The sequence below is a fragment of the Bos mutus genome, chromosome 16 (assembly GCF_027580195.1).
Source record: "Bos mutus isolate GX-2022 chromosome 16, NWIPB_WYAK_1.1, whole genome shotgun sequence".
In the NCBI taxonomy this organism is placed as follows: Eukaryota; Metazoa; Chordata; class Mammalia; order Artiodactyla; family Bovidae; genus Bos; species Bos mutus.
The window spans coordinates 5655409-5661065 of record NC_091632.1 but is presented as its reverse complement, the minus strand read 5'-3'; positions in this window follow the sequence as shown (position 1 = coordinate 5661065).

Here is a 5657-nt window from a genome sequence, read left to right as displayed (position 1 = left end):
GTCACGGAGTGTGAGCCCGCCGTCCGCAGCTCACTGGGTCCACGCTGTATGTGGGTGCCCTTGTTCCACCTAATGTCCTTTCTCCTGTTCCCAGATCCCATCCAGGGACCACGTGACGTCCAGTTGCCGCATCTCCTCAGACTCCCCTTGCCTGTACCACTTTTCCAGACTCCCCTGTCTCGTCGCTGTTTGTTTGCTTCGATGGTTGCATTTCCTTGCTTCCCTGTTTTTGGCCATGCCGGGCCTTCACTGCCGCGAGAGGGCTTTCCCTGGCTGTCGTGAGCGGGGACTGCTCTCCAGTTGCGGTGTGTGGGCTCCTCCCTGCAGGGCTCCTCTTGCTGTGGGGCACGCTTGATTGGTTCTCCCTGCAGGGCTTCCCTTGTGGAGCACGCGTGACTGGCTTCATTTTGGCTGATCAGCTCTTAGCCGTGGCGGGCGGGGTCTTCGCTGCGTCCTGCGTGGTCTTCCGTGGGCTTCTCTCTAGTTGCAGCACTTGGGCTCAGCACTTGCAGCCCTCAGGCTTAGTTGCCTAGTGACATGTAAGACCTTATTTCTCTGACCAGGAATCGAACCTGTGCCCCTTGCACTGGAAGGTCTATTTATAACTACTGGACACCAGGGAAGTCCCAGGCTTTCCTTGTTTTTGACAACCTTGACAGTGTGAGACTGCCGGTGAGATATCCTGGAAAATGCTCCCCAGTTGCCGTTTCCTGATGTTTCTCATGCAGTACAAACGTGCAATACAAGCAGGGCTGGGTGTTGAGAGCCGTCCAGTGGGGCAGCATTTATTCACTTCAGAATCAGTTCAGTTCAGTTCAGTCGCTCAGTCATGTCTGACTCTTTGTGACCCCATGGACTGCAGCACGCCAGGCCTCCCTGTCCATCACCAACTCCTGAAGTTTACTCGAGCTCATGTCCATCGAGTTGGTGATGCCATCCAGCCATCTCATCCTCTGTCGTCCCCTTCTCCTCCCGCCTTCGATCTTTCCCAGCATCAGGGTCTTTTCAAATGAGGCAGTTCCTCGAATCAGGTGGCCAGAGTATTGGAATTTCAGCTCCAGCATCAGTCCTTCCAATGAATATTCAGGGTTGATTTCCTTTAGGATGGACTGGTTGGATCTCCTTGCAGTCCAAGGCACTCTCAAGAGTCTTCTCCAACACCACAGTTCAAAAGCTTCAATTCTTCAGTGCTCAGCTTTCTTTATAGTCCAACTTTCACATCCATACGTGGCTACTGGAAAAATCATAGCTTTAACTAGACGGACCTTTGTTGGAAAAGTAATGTCTCTGCTTTTTAATATTGCTGTGTAGGTTGGTCATAACTTTTCTTCCAAGGAGCAGCTGTCTTTTAATTTCATAGCTACAGTCACCATCTGCAGTGATTTTGGAGCCCAAAGAAATAAAGTCAGTCACTGTTTCCATTGTTTCCCCATCTATTTGCCATGAAGCAATGGGACCAGATGCCATGATCTTAGTTTTCTGAATGTTGAGTTTTAAGCCAACTTTTTTACTCTTCTCTTTCACTTTCATCAAGAGGCTCTGTACTTCTTCTTTGCTTTCTACCATAAGGGTGGTGTCATCTGCATATCTGCGGTTGTTGATATTTCTCCCGGCAATCTTGATTCCAGCTTGTGTTTCTTCCAGTCCAGCGTTTCTCATGATGTACTCTGCATAGAAGTTAAATAAGCAGGGTGACAATACACAGCCTTGACGTGCTCCTTTTCCTATTTGGAACCAGTCTGTTGTTCCATGTCCAGTTCTAACTGTTGCTTCTTGACCTGCATACAGATTTCTTAGGAGGCAGGTCAGGTGGTCTGGTATTCCCATCTCTTGAAGAATTTTCCATGGTTTATTGTGATCCAGTCAGTCAAAGGCTTTGGCATAGTCAATAAAGCAGAAATAGATGTTTTTCTGGAACTCTCTCACTTTTTTGATGATCCAGCGGATGTTGGCAATTTGATCTCTGGTTCCTCTGCCTTTTCTAAATCTAGCTTGACCATTTGGAAGTTCACTGTTGAAGCCTGGCTTGGAGCCTTTTGAACATTACTTTACTAGCGTGTGAGATGAGTGCAACTGTGGGGTCGTTTGAGCATTCTTTGGCATTGCCTTTCTTTGGGATTAGAATGAAAACTGACCTTTTCCAGTCCTGTGGCCACTGCTGAGTTTTCTAAATTTGCTGGCATCTTGAGTGCAGCACTTTCACAGCCTCATCTTTTAGGATTTGAAATAGCTCAACTGGAATTCCATCACCTCCACTAGCTTTGTTCATAGTGATACTTCCTAAGGCCTACTTGACTTCACATTCGAGGATGTTTGGCTCTAGGTGAGTGATCACACCATCATGGTTATCTGGGTCGTGAAGATCTTTTTTGTACAGTTCTTCTGTGTATTCTTGCCACCTCTTCTTAATATCTTCTGCTTCTGTTAGGTCCATACCATTTCTGTCCTTTATTGTGTCCATCTTTGCATGAAATGTTCCCTTGGTATCTCTAATTTTCTTGAAGAGACCTCTAGTCTTTCCCATTCTGTTGTTTTCCTCTATCTTTGCATTGATCACTGAAGAAGGCTTTCTTATCTCTCCTTGTTAGTCTTTGGAACTCTGCATTCAAATGGGTATATCTTTCCTCTTCTCCTTTGCCTTTCGCTTTTCTTCTTTTCCCAACTACATCTAAGGCCTCCTCAGACAACCATTTGCCTTCTTGCATTTCTTTTTCTTGGGGGTGGTCTTGATCACTGCCTCCTGTACAGTGTCACGAACGTCCATCCGTGGTTCTTCAGGCGCTCTATGGACATGTGGGCGTTGCTCAGTGCACTGGGTTATGTGCTAATCATACTGCACTTGCTTTGTTGTTCAGATGGCCCAGGCTTGGCCGTTGGGAGTTCTTTCAGCTGATCTCTGTATCCAAAGACAGCAGTGTGAGCGGTCAGAAGCAACCCAATGTACAAGAATAGAATGTGGTAAATGCATCTTCCAGCCCCATCAAGCCTCTGGCCAACATCTAGACTGAAACCTTATGAGAGAGCCCAATGTGAGCCCACCTAGGCAAGCCCCACCAGGATTCCTGACCCCTAGGATTTGTGAGAAAATAAAGTTTATTATTGTTTTAAATTTCTAAGTTTTGAAATAGTTTGTTATGCAGCAATAGAGAAAAAGCACACAGGAATAGAATGTCATGAAAAAAAAGAGCACTTGTAGAACATAAAGGGCTCTTGGAAATTATACACAGGAAAGCAGGAATGATAAGCTCAATAGACAGAAAGTAAAGTTGAGAGAATCTTCCAGAAAGTAGAGCTGAAGGACAACGTGGGCCACTCTCACTTTCTGGGACGGCCCACACTGTCTGTGGAGTCTGCTTCTCTCTAAATAAATCCACTTCTTACCTGTCACTTTGTCTCTCACAGACTTCTTTCTGCCATGAGACATCAGAACCTGAGAGTCAGTGTGTCCAGACGCAGATGCTGAACCCCCGCCAGGCGGAAGAAGTTCAGTGTCTGCTGCCCACAAGCACGTAGACCCAAGACTCGCTGAAACCGGAAGGTTGGTGACGCTGACTGTCACTCACCACACCACCAGCCCGTCAGCACGATGTCCCCGAGCTGCTCACACAGGCCTTGAGCCACGACTACTCCCTCCAGGTCTGGACACACGGCTTTGAGGGCATTAGCCCTCTGGGGCCCCTCAGCCTTGGCAAAGCAAGTAAAGATATTCTTTTCTACTTCACCCCCTTCACACACACACACACACACACACAAAAATAGACAATGTGATGGAAAATATGAGAGAAAAAATAGGAAAATCAGAGAGTTAGTCCTGGAGAGTTAAACTTCTGAAAAACAGGGGTTCTTAGAAGACAGAAGAGAGGAAACAGGAGTAAGGAAATCCTCTTGGAAAGAGCTCAGAAAACCCCCAAATGGAGCTGAAGCAGCCTTCAATTTCCAAGGGCAAATGGCAAGGCAAGTGCCCAGGAGAGAGTTTGCAAACAGAAGTCATGCCATAGCTAACCAGGACGCCAGGGTGTGGAGCCCTTGCCAGCTCCTCTGACATACAGAGAGGGGGTCACGGCCAAATGACCAGCAACCAAAAGGGGTCCAGACCCTACTGGGGGCGGGGGTGGATACATCTCCTAGTAACTTTCTTAAAAAAAAAAAGCAAAAGAATTTAAAAAGATTTGTAAAATGTGAATCATTTTTAATGTCTTTATTGAATTTGTTACAATATTGCTTCTGTTATCTTCGGGTTTTTTGGCCGTGAGGCACACGGGTCTTAGGGATCGAACCTACACCCCCTGCCTTCAAAGGTGAAGTCCCAATGACTGGACCACCGGGGACGTCCCCAGTAGCTTTCTGAGAAGAAAATGTGGAAGGTAACTTTTTGGGGATCATTAAAAATTGTAAACATCCATCCCACTCTTATACTTAGTGGATGATTTGGCTAGGTATAGAATTCTACATGGGACTTCCCAGGTGGCTCGGTGGTAAAGAGCCTGCCTGCAAGGCAGGAGATGCTGGTTCAGTCCCTGCCTGCGTCAGGAAAATCCCCTGGCAAAGGAAATGGCAACCCACTCTTGCCTGGGAAATCCCATGGACAGAGGAGCCTGGCGGGCTACAGTCCATGGGGCTGCAAAGAGTTGGAGACGAGTGAGTGACAAGCAGCAGCAGCAACAGGATTCTACACAGAAATTTTTTTCTTTCAAAAGAGAGATTTATGTTTCCAAAACAGAAGCAGGCTCACAGACACAGATACAAATTTCTAGTCACTCAAGAGGGGAGGGGACAAAAGAGGGGTGGGATTAACAGGTACAAACTTCTAGTCACTAAAGAGGGGAGAGGACAGAAGAGGGCTGGGATTAACAGGTACAGACTTCTAGTCACTCAAGAGGGGAGGGGACAGAAGAGGGCTGGGATTAACAGGTACAAACTTCTAGTCACTCAAGAGGGGAGGGGACAGAAGAGGGCTGGGATTGACAGGTACAAACTTCTACGCGTAAAGCAGACACGCCACAAAGACCTACTTTGTAGACAGGGGACTACTCGGCATCTTGCAATAAGCTAAACGGAGAAGAATCTGAAAAGAAAGCATATTCATAACTGAGTCACTGTGCTCTACCCCTGAAATTAAGCAGCATGGTATTAACACATCAGCTATATTTCAGTAACTAAATATAGATACTGGCTACTCTGGACAAGGTTTGCAGAGGGTCCAGGTGAGGGAACAGGGACTCTGGTGAAGGGCTGATGTAGTGAGTGGGCAGGTGTGTGGTGAGGGCTGGGGTGTCAGAGGAGCGGCGGAGAGAACTAGGAACGTTTGGAACAGTTCTGAAGTGTGATAGAAACTTCTAGTGGATTAATATGAGGTGTGAGGGCGCAGAAGAACCCAGGCTAATTCCTTGAATTTGGCCTCAGCAATCAGGTGGACATAGCAGCTCCTGAGATGGGAGAGACACCTGTCTGCCCTGCTGCTGTCCCTGAGGGTGGGGGGCCGAGACCAGGCTGCAGGTCTCAGAGGACTTGGGGGGCCGGGGAGAGTCACAGAGGGCAGAGATGACCAGACGGGATAAGGGTGGGTGGGTGAATGGGTGGGTGGATGGATGGAAAAATGGATGGGTGGGTGGGTGGATGGATGGGTAGGTGGATGGGTGGATGGATGGGTGGGTGGG